A 15,839-nucleotide genomic window follows, 5' to 3' on the forward strand; every position below is an offset into this window, starting at 1 on the left:
CTGTGGTGCAGTACAGATTACTCTTAATTTTGTCTCAGTGAAGAACTATTCTAAATTATATACTTATGAGTATAGTTTCTGCTACTTGACTCCATGCAAACAGAAGAGTTAAGCCTGTAGTCTCTTAGGACAGACTGAAAGTTCATCTAAGCCAGAAAGCTGTTATTCTTAGCGTGGGGTTTTGGTATTTATAGTGAACAATAGTAATCTAAGACTGAAATAATATCTAGAAAAGTGGGATTATGAAGAGATGGTTAAAATGCAGCTTCAGGGATTATGTGAGGTATAGTGTGGGAAACACAACTGATGCTGTCTTTCACCCAGTTATGTGGACTGAAAATAAATCTTTATCAGATTTTTATATCTAATGAGACTAAAATGACTAGTCTTATAAAATATTAAGCTTTTTCCAGGAAAAGAATCCATATCTTTGCTTATGCTTGTAAAGAACCATGTAGTTCACGATTCTCTATAAATAATGATATTGGATGTTCCTTAAGCCTCATCCTTAACCATTTCAGCTGACTAAAACTGAAAGTTTATTTTGAAGCTTCTATTCTCCACAGAAATTATTTTTATACCTCTTGCTTTCAAAATACATTTTATTTTCTGTTTCATAAATAACAGTTCTTTGCGATTTGGATATAATGATGTTTGCTAAAATTTCCTGTGGGTGGTAAATATTTTCCCATTTTCTGTAGCTGTCATTAAACTATATTCCCTGTCCAGAAAATAACAAAAGATGATAACATGAAGTACCTATCTGGGTCATCACAATTAAATTGTATAGAAATAGATAAAAGAAAACTTAAAAGAAAATTGGTTCTTTTCCTCTGCAGAGACTTGTTCCTCCAGGGTTTCCTAAGGATGGGCATCTTTAATCTTTAAAACCAGACACAGTGCTGAAACTATGTCCCAGAATAAAAATATTTTTGTACAGTAAATACGTTTTGCAAAACTGAGTATTGCAGCTGTCATATTTGTCATGAAAACCTCAGCATGGAAAGTTATTCCCTTCTTTGACATTGAGATCACACTTGCATGTACACACATCCTTCTGATTGGGAGACATGAACTTGTGCTGGACAAGATAGGTTTTTTTTTTTTTTTGCTTCTCCCTCATGCACAGAGGAATGACCTCTTCCTAATATAAGCTTATCACTAATTGATTATTTCATAACCACTAATGTATTTAGCTTCATAATAATCCTTTTTAAAGTAAAGACAGCAGAAGTTTTTAAAGGTAGAGAGGTGTCAAAAGATATAGGTGTGCATCTAATAATTTCAACAGTGCATAAACAATTCAATTACGGCTCTATCTGCATTAGCAGATGCCTAGCCCTCATTCAAAGGTCTGTTAAATTTTATGCTGAACTTAAGAAAAAAGTGGTAGAAAACTCACATTTAATTGTTAGTTTCAGGCTGAATAACCTGTTTTTTATTCAGACATCATTATATCAAAATCATTGAGCTCTTTCTCTGATTTTCATGTGATTCTGATAAGCATTTTCACTGGTATTAATGTTGCCATCCCTTTTATATGGATACAGAAGTGCTTCCAGTTTTACAGCCAGGTATTTAATCTTGAAGAAATACATTCTGTATATCCTAATGTTGTGAAGTTTGACCTTATAAAAAGCATGTCAAATTAAGATTAATTAAATTTATGCTTTTACATTTACCCAGTCCCTTAGAAGTTTAAGATAATCCCTTCTGCCTCCCTCAGATTTTACCATCTCTGTATGCCTGTCGTAAGCAAGATACAGTGAACAGAATTGCTAACATTTTGCATGGCTTCTTGCATCAGGAGGGGATGAAAACTCAGAACAAAAAATTGGTACAGGACATCAGAGGACATCAGATTGCTTTCCTGTATGGATAATCGTACTTGTAGGATGTTGTTTTCAAGGCTGTATGAAGATAACAGGCAAGACTTAATTACTCTTTCACTTCTATTTTATAGGTAATATGTTGGCAACAAGCAGCTAAGGCCATATACATATATGTACTAACTTCATCATAATTTACTTTGTACGTTTTACCAGCTACATTTGGGGATGAAATATGGGACTGTCTTATAACGCATTGACGTGATTCTATATGTGAAGTAATGCAATATCAGAACTCTAATGTCAGTCACCTCCCCCAGTGCAAATCACCAAGAAAATTAATTCTGGATGTGCTCACTAGTCCTCAAAACTAACTGAATTTTAACTGGACATGAAAATGAGCATATTAGAACAGGGTAGACTTTTGGCTCACCACTGTACCTGGGAAGTAACAAAACTCTGGAAGGAAACCTGCGAAAAAATATTGAAGGCGCATATGGATATAGTGGAAAAGATTTCTCTTCAGAGTTGCACAGCAAGGTTATAAACTAAGCAACATTTTCATTATTCATCCACAAGGCCAATGATTAGAGATAAGTAGCCTTCACACTACTGCTCAATCTGCAGATACCATTACAAAGAATTTTCCCATGAGTATCTACTAAGTATATGAGGGATAGATCTATTGCACACAAACTCCTGAAGCAATCTACAACTTAGGCATTTAATTACTGGAGAGTTAAAATAGAAGGATGTCCCTGGAGAAGGAATACCTTGTTCAAAAAGCCTACATGGCAAGATACCTTTACTTCTTTTTCATAACCATAGAATTTGCCAGTTAAATTTTTCAGCTGCTATGGCAGTTTATGGCTCAGTGTGATAAGAATTCAGAACAACACTCCACTGCTGAAATATTTCCCCCACTGATTTTAATGCCCACCCTTATCAAGCACTTACTCTAATCACATGGAAGAACTGGCTTATAAACTATGGAAAATAGTGCATCTCTAATGTAGTCAGGGACTGTGGGATACAGATGTTCCACTGCTTACACTACAGTGTCCTGACAGCATATGTTGGTATAGGTAAGGAAAATTAATCTTAAGTAGACAAAGAATTTAAATAATTACTGTATACTTATTGCCACCATCTTTAATTGGAAATTATATGAGCCTTTTAAAAGCAAAATTGATAAGCAAAATACAATATTATGTCATCATTTATTAATGAAATGAAGGGGAAAATGTGTATGTAGTTCGTATATTGATGAGTCCCCTTGGTCTTTTAGCATTTCTTCCTTTTGTATTTCTTCTTGATTTGATTCGATGAAATAGATGTTTTCAACATAAAACAGTGCTCTCACCCAAAATAATTTGGACTATTAGAGACATAATATCAGAATGAAGATAGCAAAGTAAGAACAAATTTGCACTTTTAAATCATTTCAGTTTATCATGGGTATACTTAAAAGAAATCTTATCAATTCAGCAGTAACTAGCAACAGAAGTGCTTATTAGGGACAGTAATTATGGTGATCCATGAAAAGAACTGAAACATTTTGTAAAACAAATGCTTTGCACATACAGTGAGACATTACCATTACACATAATGTATTTTGTTCCTATACCTTCTTTAAGAGGTTTTTTTTTTTTCCAACCAACACAGGTTCTTCCTATTGAGAGATTTTTAAAACTATCTTTTTATAATATTAAAAGCAGCAAGTTCATATATATTGCATCTTTGGTGAATGTCTGTCTTATATTTAAATTGGGTTTTCCTGCCACTACAAAATGATGGGAAATAAAATCCATTGAGAAGTACTGAACACAAAGGGATACTTCTTAACTTCATGAATTTCTGAGGAATTTGACTGCAGAATATACCAAGGAAGTTTTACTGCATGATTACCTTGTTTCATATTCTTCTCCAAGAATTTAATTTGCTGACTAATGTAGCATGCAGGAGGTAGGCCAGTCTAACTTTTACTATGCTTCATTATTAGGGCTGTAATAACAATGTGAGGAAAATAACACTTTTTAACAAATGTGTATGTTTTCCAAACAGCAAAAAACATAGGTGCAATGCAATTAATTCCCCAGGCTATATTTATGGTGGTAAGAAAACTTGCATTATTTTCCCATGATAAAAAAAAGCTGAGACAAGAACCTAAATTACCACTTCCTAAGAAAATAATTACTGTAAAAACATAAATTGTTGTAAAGGAATTCATGCAAGGCCCGTTAAAGGAATTAACTCATGTTCGCCCAGTGTACACCTGAGAGGAAGAATACATTTATGTGAACATGTTACACAAAACATTTGCTTTTGAATAACGTGTTGCTCTTAAATCACTAGCTACAGAGGATTCATAAATCTTGGAAGGATAGTCGGTAGCCATTTTGTCTTCTGTGCTGAAGTTGGTGAAAGCCTGATATTACTGCTTTTACTCCTTCTTAGGTGATTTCCTTCTGTTCTTTAGCAAATATTCCAATGTACAAGCATCCTGATAAAATAAAACTGTGTGTGTTTTGTTATGTTTCTTTGTGAGAAGAAGTGAATGTATGTGAAATGATGCGCAGACACTGCTTTTGTGTTCTTTGGTACTATAACCTGACAGAGCTAATGAAGACAAATAGTTTCATTCAGCAGCTCTGCATGTGTTGGGTTTTTTTAACCTCATCTGCAGCTTTTCATGGTCTTGTTTTGCACTAGGATGCCTGTGGAAGTACTATGATGTGCATAGTGTTATTTCCTTCATATTCCTTATTCTGTTAGCAAGGTTCCCACTTCTTACACTTTCCTCTTCACAGTTTTGGTGGGTTATATAGGAAGGAAGATAATAGTAACACTGTTACCAGCATGAATAAAAAAAATAATAATCTTTGATATCTGCCAAGCTATACGCAATGCTTTCTAATTCTTTAATTTCATGTTGAGTTTGGTTTGTGGTTACATACTGATAAACAGTTTTGAAAGGGTTTTTTGCTTTGTTTTGTGTCTTTGTGTTTCATGAGATGGTGCAATGATAGCAATTAAAACATAAGTCAGAATTATGTGAAAGTGGATCTTCTCTCTTTTAAAACATTGAGATACAATAGGCTATGTTATGTTTTACATATGTTTATACTAATATAAAGGTTATCTTATCTTCTGCCCAACTCAGTGTGGAGTTCAATCTTGGAGATTCATTACCATTTACAAAACAATTCCCAACTAGAAGTGTAATAAAATTGTCATTTAAAGTGAAAAACAATGGTAAGAGTCATTGAATCTAATTTAGATGCTTAAAAGTTGTGGTTAAACCTTAACCAGTCAGCCAAAGGTCTTTTTATAATCAACATACGGAAAAAAATAGTAGTAAAAGGCAGTTCACATGATCCTCCTGAGATGTTAATCTGAAGATAAGATGAAGAAGTATGTAGAGGTGCCCTCTTGTCTCCTTTGTGTATAAAGGAAACATAGAATGACTAGCCCAGACTTAGAAGCACAACTTTTAGATGCCTAAATCAGGTCAGAAAAATCCCATCCAACATAATCAGTGGAAAAGACATATTGCTACTTAGTTTAATTTTTCATAGTAGAATTTTTTGATCCCTTCTGAGGTGTTGGGCTTTTTTTTTCTTTTTTAAAAAGTATACAATATGAAAAGAATCTCCTCATAAGAAAACAGGTCTTACTGAGCACTGAATTTTAAAATATCAAATATCAAACTTCAACATTTAGGACACAGACTTAAGTTTCAGATCAGATCTTTTTTATTATTTGGCTATTCAATGACCTGTGAGTCAAATAAGATTAACTGTTATGCCACTTTGTAAAATGAATTTGATGGAACGCATATGAACTTCCATATAGTTTATGACTATCATAAAATATTGCTCTGACCTGTCATGTAAGTCTCAACAGGGAGATGGACGAATTAGCATGGAAGCAGTTGTGTTGCTGGGAATTACTCTTCTTTCCCTCCATCCCCTAGAAACATTAACATTTATGTTTGCTTTTGTTTAAATTCCACAGATCTCAAAATCTCTTTGAATTTTGTAGTATGGAGAAAACTGGTCTTAAAAATCTCATCACACTGCATGGTGGGAACTATAGTTCAGCAGTTTCATTTGCTTATTCTCCTCCAGGAATGAAACTTCCTTGTGGGACTGAGATTTCTGTGCTTATCGTCTTTATATTTCCTTCATCTGTTACAGTTCACTACCACTGCCCAGCTACTACTTGGTCATGCCCCACAGATTCTGTAGTTATTTAATTTTTGAGAAAATCCACTACCTTCATGGTATGCAAAAAACTTTTATATGGAAGAAAAAACCCATGTATTAAAGGTTTCTATTTAAAACACTTTTGGAAGAAAATATTTTGTCCAATCATGGAAGCCTTCAGTCCATCTAACAATTATGGCAAACTCATTGAAATGAACTATAGGGACCTGATAGATGGATAAGAAGGTTCCTTGTGTAAGACGTCAAAAGTTTCCAAAATATTGATATGAATAAAATATTGGCCTATGCTATGTTATTCTGCAGTGGGATTCTGAGTAATGCATTAATTTAAAATAGCTCCTGTCTGAACTTAAAATTATATTTTTTATCACGGTTAATGGGCAACAGCACAGATGTAAGAGCTTTCATACAAAGAGTATACGCGATACATTTCCTTTAAAAAAAGGAAAGCTGCTTATATAATTCAATTACATCTTTTTTTACAGTACAGCTGTATATCAGCTCTGAATTAAGTGTCTCAATACACTACTGAGTCATCACTACAGATACCTTGGTAGAAAGATCAGGGACATTACTACAGTAATTTTAACTGGAAAAAATATATGGTGTTGGCTTTTCTCAAAACTGCTTACAATTTTCACAGAAATCAATGGAGTTACCTCTGATTCACACTCAAAGAAGCCAGTTGGACCTTTACTTATCAATATTTAATCATGGATACAGGCTAAGAAACTATCTAGTTTATGTCAGATGATAAGCTACTAAACTTTTCCTAGTGTGTTCTGACTTCATGTAGCTTCAGGAAATGTTACATTTAGGAAAAAGAAAACAAAACAACAAACCATTTGTGGAATATTAAAAATCAATAATTATAAAGCATATTTCTAGATAATGTATCATTAATGAAAAAAGTGACATTGTAAATCACAAGCTGATCACAGTTCCATCCCTCCTAGAATAGGTTTTGTCCTTCCTATATCTTTATAGAAACAAAGCGATACAAAATGTAAGCTTTTCTCTCACAAATAGTTGGACAGAGAGGCAAAGAAATATTTTTTCCATGAAAAGCAAAGGATCCTAGATAATAAACACACTTCCATTTTAAAATATATTCTGGTCCTGTGTATTTGAATTAGATTCTTTAATGTCTAGTGAAACAGTACCAAAACAAGTTGACGTCTTAAAGCTAGTCATTCAAACATAGACAGTCTTTGTTTCAGGAGAAGAAAATGATAGCTTTGTAAGATTTTCTAGAATGTCTCTACACTGCTTAACAAATTAAGCTTACAGAGCTTGGCAAAGCTAAGACCTAGACCTAGCAAAGCTTTTGTCAGTATTTGATAAAGTGTATTTTCTAAACCCTATATTCATCAAGAGAATTAATAATCATTCAAAAAAATGATTAAAAAAATAAGAAGAAAAGATGTGTCTAGTCTCAGTGTGGTAATTCAGGATAGGGGAGTGTTGTCAATTATTTCTTCTCCTAGAACTGATTGAAAATGGCTTTTGGAGGCTACTTCTCAACCCTACATTTTAAAGAGAATGAAAAGGAGCATAGTCCCCTTTCTTCCACTCAGCTCACAAGTGTAGTTATTGGGCTCAAATAGGTGGTTATGCTGCTCTGTCTGAAATGCAGAACAGTAAGGGTACATTCAGATAGATTCTTGAACCTAGTTAGCACTGAGATCATTAAAAAACAACGCAAAATTAAATTAAAAACAAACAAACAAACAAACAAACAAACAAACAAAAAAAACCAAAACAAAAAGCCCAACCACAAAGCCATAGTCTTCAAAACCTTTAGTAGTGTCAGCAAAACATGATCTCGAATGAAGTGGTAGAAAATACAGCATATTATATGTATTCTGTCATCTGCCTGTATGATTACTGTCTAGTTTTAGGCAAGACCATACGATCTGAGGCATCATTTTAATTTATGGTGCAGAAGCTCAGCCAATCTGATTATATTAGTACTTGTTTCTGGAATGATTAGGGCAAGCATCTGGTTCAATGCAGTTTTCATTGGGTGAAAGGACTTTTGCCTGGGTGCCTGTTTGCCTTTCTTGAGTGATATGAACCACAAATGGTATTGATGAAGACAGTTGATTCAAATATGTAAGCTTCAAGTTTATGGCCCAAAACAATGTGGCCAGCTGGGAAAATAAGTTGTGGTGATCAGCTCTTCACATGAAGTTGATTTTATAAACGTACATCTGCTACCGCCACAAAAATATGACTACTTCCCAAAAGCCTCTTCCTCATGCAATCACACCACGATTTCAATTACATAAAAACTCTCTTTTCTAAAAAGGTTGTCATGATTAAACTGAGAATTCCTTTGACTACATGAGACTTCAATTATCTGAATGTTTTGTTTCCTTTAGGACTTCAAAATACTCAAGAGTGTACTGTATTATTATGTTGCAGTTGCTTGCATAAGGGAAATGATAGATATTATCTCTATCGCTAATGTGTGACTCTCTGTAGAGGCCATCTGGTCCTTAAGATTCTGGATGTCAGTCTGATGCTAGTACATTGTGTATTTATATATGCACATATGTCCCAGTAAAGTCAGGATGGCAGCATATTCTAAAGCCATGTGAGACAGTGTTCACATCTGACCAGCCCATAGGGCTATCATATGCTACTGTTAATTTATATTTTAGAGAATCAATCTAAAGATGCACAAGATATGTAAAACATTTTCTGATAAGTAGCTAATGCTTTCCTCATTTTTAAGAATGGGACAAGGACACCTGTGTCACCTGGGTAAATATGGACATTTTTATAGTTTCTAATTGAAAGTTGCTCAAAAATGGGTTACATGTATTTGAATACGTAAATCACATCCTTCAGTTAATCATGATACTGCAACATTACAGGAAGGATTGTCATATTAATATTATTATCTAGTATATTCTGGAAAAATAAAGTGTGAATGTAGAGTTGGATATATGTCTATCACACTACATGGAAGACAACACTGGATTAATCCAGGTCCATTTCAAATATAGTGGGAAAAACTTCCTGAATATATTAAAGTACAAATTACTGTTCATGTCCATAGCTATTCTTAAAAAACAAACAAACAAACAAACAAACAAACAAACTTGTTCAATTCTTTCACAGAACTCTTTTAAGATATACTTTCAATACATTTCTTTGATTTCTAGAACTCATTTCAGTATTTTCCTTGAAATTTCTAACTTGATACTTTGCTAATTATATGGGTAAAAATGCCTTGATGATATTCTAAAATCTTTTTGCATTTCTGCTTCAGTGCTGTAATTCACACTTTGTTAATACATTATTTCTGTTTGGCATGCCTTTTCAACCACTGCCAATCTTAACACTCACCAAGTCAGCCATGAAATGTGATATGTGATTACAAATCTATGACCATACAGTAGTTCATGTTACAAAAAAAAAAAAAATGTTGAGCAATAAAGTTCTGTTTCAGTCACACCAATCCATACAAAATTTTAGCAAAGTAGGTAACTTAGATGACATATTAGTTGGCAGAAGTGATATGGTTCATATTGTACCGTATTTCACAGAATCAGCAAATTACAGAATGGTTGAGGTTGGAGGGGACCTCTGGAAGTCATCTACTCCAACCCCCTTGCTCAAGCAGGGCCACATAGAGCACATTGCCCAGGACTATGTCCAGACAGCTTTGGAATGTCTCCAAGGATGGAGACTCCATAACCTCCCTGAGCAACCTGTGCCACTGCTTGGTCACCCTTTCAGCAAAAGAAGTATTTCTTGATGTTCAGACAGAACCTTCTGTGTTTCAGTTTGTGCCCATTGTCTCTTGTCCTGTCACTGGACACCACTGAAAAGAGACTGGCTCCATCTTGTTCTTTCTTTGTACATTTATATTTCATGCTAATGTTCCTGGAAGTTGCCAACAAATAGAAAGATAATAGATGATAAAGGAATTCTAGGGTTTAATAGAAAGATAGTAAACACCTTGTAGTAAGTATTAACATCTTCAACAGAGTTGTGGGTAAGTATCTTTTTGCACTCTATCACAATCCAGAAGTAAGAGCATGTTCCATATCTTTTAGACTCCTGTTTTATACCAAGGAGATAAACACAACAGATGCAAAACAGAGAAAAGATATCCAAGTCTGTATGAATGCAGTTAAAAATACCCAGACATCTTTAATTTATGGAATCCCAAGCAGATGGTAGAATATGTTTACTGAACTCTAGTCTCTTTTACTCTAAAGAACTAGAAGCTTTAAATATCACAGCATGATTCAGAATTTGGCAGTAAGGATGTCAGTTTTCTGTAGTTTCTTCTTATTTTTTATTTTTTTAAGTCCTAATAAGATGTTCTTAAATTTGGAACACTGTTAAGATTTGTGATAGCTGCAAATCTGAATCAAATTACTGATTTGAGATCTCTATGTGAAAAATTTAGTTTAGAAAATGATATGAAAGAGAAAATGTTGACTTACTGTTTTCAGTGTCTGTACTACTATTTGATTTAAGAATTATAATTTATCACTGTCAGAATTAGGCTGCTTTGAAGGCCAAAGTTACGATTAAATAATGCAGTTTGTTTTCTTTTATAATAGGATCGTAATAAGATGATTTCATTATCTTTGCACATAAGGACAATATGGTGTTTGTCTTCAGCATATCTTCCAGATAGACATTGATTCCTTCTTTGAGACAGCAAAAGATTGGAGCATGCCTGGCAGTCACTGATTGTTTCAGTCACTTATTGAGGATCCTCTTACAACTTCCCTCTCTTTTTTTTAATCAGTTCAGTCAAGATGGTTTTAATTTTCCTTTACTTTTTGTTGTTATTATTTCTCTATTCATGTAAATTCTTGATCATAATTTAGTTTCAGAAATTAAATAACAGAATTTAAGTGATTCAGGAAAAGTAGTGGAAAAATTCAGAACTACTGTTACCACATATCATTAAGTGATTTCACATATCAGATACAACATATCAGATGCAATTTGCACCTGCATGTGGCTACATGTTCAGGTGGTTATTTCAGTAATACGTTTGGTAATATTGCTCTTTGAGGACTATACAATAGCAGTGCTCTACATACCTAGATAACTATTAATAATTATGTTGTGTTTTCATGTCCTCCCATGCAGTCATGAACTTGTTTTGAATTATTCTGAGAACTTACTTGATGTTCAGAAATTCCAAATTATGTAAAATTTTTTATTCTCTTGAGCTTCAAGATAATGGAGAACACACTGTTGGCCTTCTGCATGTGGTTGTCAATTTTTGCAAAGTGATAGATGCAATATGTGTTAAAGTTTCTGTGTATAAATTGTGCAAATCTATCTGAAAAGGTCAAATTACACTCTAGATCTTCTGAATACTTCTTTACAAAAGTGTTTGGCTGTGAGAGCTTCCTTAGAAGTCTGACTAAACCAGAGCAGGGCAGAAAACAAGCAGTGGCTGGGGCAGCACACAGGGAAAAAGCAGCAGGTACTTTCTCAGGTGGCCGTTCTTCAGGATTATTTCTCTGAAGAAATTCCTGAAGCTTGGTCTCCAGGTGAAAGAAGGAAAACAGATTTTTGGTCACTAAATTTTTATGGTTTTTTTAATGGATTCTGAAGGAACAGGCGAACTACACGTGAAACTGCTGTTGTTACCTACATATCCAAGACTCATAGTGAAACTCCTGTCCATTTTATGACTCAAGTTTCAAAAATTGTGTGGGTATCACTGACTTCAGATTTTTTCTTCCTTCTCTGAAGACAGAAAGTGTCATGAGAATGAATGGTAAGAGAAAGGATTCTCATGCAAGCAACTCTGTATTCTGTGTGTTTTGAATGATAGCTATAGTAGCGATTCAGGGATGGCTAAGCCTCAAAGCTTGAGTAAGGAATGTGTGTACACGTGGTTGTGCATGTGTATGTGTACATATCCCATTTTATATATTAAAAAATGAGGGGAACTGTGTGAAAGTTGAATTTGATCTACCTAATCTTCAGGTTTTGCATTCAGCAAGTATAATCCTAATAAAGCGGTAGAGTAGGGTTAAGTATGTAACACCTGACAGTCCAATTTGACAGCAGAGAAGAAAACTACGTGGTTTGGGGAAGCAGGTTACAAGAATATGTAAAAGTGAAAATCTGCACGTTTAGGATGGAGACATATATATATATGAATATATGCTTTCATATATACGTTATTGTGATCTGTTTAAAGACTTCATTTTTTTTCTCATGCCTTCCTAAAATTTGCATTTCTATGATTTCACAAATATTTTTAATAATAATTTGTTTTATATATTAATCATATGATATTGATTCTTTAGAAAGTTTTCAGACCTTCCAACTGCCTAGAGTAACGTCAAATATGTATAAAGATAAATAGTATTATAAATAATACTTGGCATTCTTGACATGTATCATTTAATTTATTCCTTTGAACAATAACCTCTCAAACACTGACATTCTAAGCTTGTGAAACATTAATGCTGCTCTGTGGAAGGTTCTAAATAATGGTTTTGAAGAAAGTCAAGGTGTGAAGTATATATATGTTTAGAAGGAAACTGTGAAATAGTTCTCTTGAAAAATCTGATTGCCAGTGTGGTGTTAATTGTCCCCTTGAATGTTCCATTAAGCATAAGGATGAGAATTCACATCTTTTATTTGCATTAAGCACTTGTACTACTCTTTTGAGATTGCTAGTTATAAGCATTTGAACTGCATGGACAATTAAATCTTTATTTTTTAAATTAACTGTTCCGGAACTCCAGTCTTGATTCTCAAAAATGTCTAAATCTGAATGTCAACAATTTAATTACAAATAAAGGTAGGGAAATGAGAATTGTGGTTAAGAAAAGTATGTTTTCAGCTGTGACCATTTGTGACAAAGACATCTGAAACCTAGCTCTTCATTCTCCGTTCCTCCATTTCATCCAGTGATTTACTAAGAGAAGTATACCTTTTTATTAAGGCAGTGGCTATACAAAGGAAAACTAATACTTTGCAGCCCAGAAGATATCACTCACTTGGTGATTTTAGGATATGAAAAAATTGTGATTAAAACTATATCTTATTCTTTCTGGAGGAACCAAAACACTTTCCTGTGGTTATAAATTACTTCATAGCAAGGCTTTGTTTTAGTAGAAGCAAAGTGGGGAACTAAGCTGGTTAGGGACGTTTAATGCCTTTGTCCCTGGCTTGCATATTTCTTACACAAGGGTTTTGACCAGAACTGTTGGAATTCCTTTCAAGTAAGCAAAAATGATAATAATTTTGTTTAAGAACAGTTTACCTGTACAGTTGGATAAATTATGGATTCTCTTATTTGCTCTTGAATTCATCAGTCTGTAATTCTGACATATCTGTTATATGCACATTGTCTTTCTGGTCCTGAGAGCATAGGAGCTGGAGCTGTAATAGCTATCAGAACACATTTTCTAAAGCTTTTTTTGTTCTTTAACCTTGTTCCTTAATGCACAAGTTTCAACAAGACAAGAAAATGCATCTAGTGAACTACTTATCTTCCTTACTTAGTAGTACCAGGTTGTCCCTTAAAATAGTCATACAAGGGGAAAGGAAGGAAGCACCCTCTGCAAGCTAATCATCTGGCTGATTATAAAATTTCACATAAGCCTTTTCTGATTTCCCCATGAAAAGAAGCACTTTCAGGATGGGAAATAATATTAAAACACTTGAAAAAAACCAAAGTGCAATGCTAAAAATAGAACTCCAACTCTTTTGTGAATATTATGTCTGTGTACATATGTGGACAATGATTTGAATTTGTACACTCGTAAACTTGTACACTACGCTTCAACATCAAGCCAGCAGACATTCTAAATATCATCTGTGTAGGACAAAGCTCCTCCCAAGTGCTGACTTTGTCTTTGAAACTCTATTTCTTTATTTTTTGTCATATCAATTCCTAAATAATAAAGCTAGTTAAACATGCTATTTTTTTTTTCTCTGAAGATTGTAAAAAAAAAAAATACATTGCAAATCTATCTTGTAGTTAAGTGAATTCAGCATTGGTACACCAGGATTTACACTATGTTAGAGGAAATGTAGTTGGTTAGTTCCTTTTTTTTTTTTGTGATAACTTCAAAGTCTGCAATAGGAGTTTTTTCTTGCTGTAGAAAATTATATATATATAAACCCATATATTTAAATATATGCGAATATAGCCATAGGTGCAGATATAGTTTTGACAGCAAGGAAAGTAACATCAAATAAAAAGTATTTTCCATGAGATTAAAGTAAATTCAGCAAGTATATACCAAATTTTGGATTTAAATGATCTGGGAAACATTTGAGGGGAAGGTGGAAAAAGGAGGTGGTCAGGACTGCTAGAAGTCAACACAAGGTAATTTCAAAGAGACAAAACCCAATATACAGCTCAGCAGAGAGACTGAGCTGTGATTACCAGGGGTAAATCACACCTGACCAATCTGATTGTCTTCTATGATAAAATGATGGGTCTGCAGATGAGGAGAGAGGAGTGGATGTCATTTACTTTAGCAAGACTTGTGACACTATTACCCACAGTTAAACATTGCGATCTGGATAGGTGGAAAACCAGATGGGTGAAAATTGTTTGGATGATTTGGCTCAGAGACAAGTGGTTAGTGGGTTGGACTCTTTCTGGAGGCTGGTAATAAGTGGAGGGTCCTGGGCCTGTCTTATTTAATATCTTTATCAATGACTGGGAGAAAGCTGTGGAGTTCAGTCTCACCGAGTTTCTAGATGACATCAAATTGGGAGGAAAATAAATGTAAAAATTAATATTCCTTTAAAATGCTGCGACTCACCACACAAACTAAATGTCTTAGGAAAGATATATGGGAAAGAAGAGAATTAATTAACCTGAATATCAGGTTAATTCACTAATCTATTATAAAATACAGCAAAATGAGTATTCAGAAAGATACAGTATCTGCAAAATGTTTAGCAGAGTACATCTACATCTCATAGGTCATTCTTTGTTTTATTTCATTTAATGGGAATGTACGAGCAATATCTTTCTGGAACTCAATTTCAAATTATCAAGTTTTGGAAATGTGAATAAGGTCTAAATAAAACTGTCTTCCAAATACCTAGTTAACCATCTGAATATATGACTTCATTTTCCAAATTGGAAACACTCAGAATTTCATACTGAATTTGCAGATAAACTTGCAGATAAGCTTCAAAAAGTGTCTGATTTTTCTCTATGTGTTTTTAAAAAATCAGTAGGAGGTGCCCAATATTTCTTATTCTGTAAATTAGCTATGTACAGAGGAAATAAGACCCATCACTTGGAAATAAATACCATATGAAGACAGTATCTTTAATTTCATTCGGGATGATGAATGCCTTTCCTTCAACTTGCATTTCCTTTGTTATTTACCATGTGAAACCCATATCTGTTTTACTCCTCTATCAGTACCGCTGTTGTTTATACAGTCCTTGTTTTAAGAACCTTATGAACTTTTATGAACCAAAATCTGCTTCTGACTGGACTCAGTGCACAGTCTTTCAGTGGAGCATTTCAGTATGAAAACTTTGTAAATGGAGGAGAAAAGCAAAGCAAGGTGTGTTGGCAGATATCACAAAATTAGCGATTATACATGCTGCTAGTTTTGAGGTTTAATCTACTATGATGTCATAAGTAGAGCAACACAAAGTTAAATGGCTTTTTTATTTTTTCGGATATCAGTGTAATGCATCTGAAGTTCATTTTGGATTTTTTTTTTTTTTTTAAGTTTTATGCATTTAATTAGGACATAATAAAACCAGATTTCTCCACTATCATCTGAGTTATGAT

The 15,839-nt window shown here is 33.9% G+C and overlaps 1 protein-coding gene across 1 annotated transcript in view; it reads left to right on the plus strand.

The window, feature by feature from the left end:
• CSMD3 (CUB and Sushi multiple domains 3) overlaps positions 1 to 15,839 on the plus strand; it is a 746,059-nt gene that overhangs the window by 33,005 nt on the left and 697,215 nt on the right. The window lies entirely within an intron of this gene.

This window comes from Nipponia nippon, unplaced genomic scaffold, assembly GCF_047370975.1.
Source record: "Nipponia nippon isolate SJK-2023a ecotype South Korea unplaced genomic scaffold, ASM4737097v1 scaffold_1, whole genome shotgun sequence".
Classification (NCBI taxonomy): Eukaryota; Metazoa; Chordata; class Aves; order Pelecaniformes; family Threskiornithidae; genus Nipponia; species Nipponia nippon.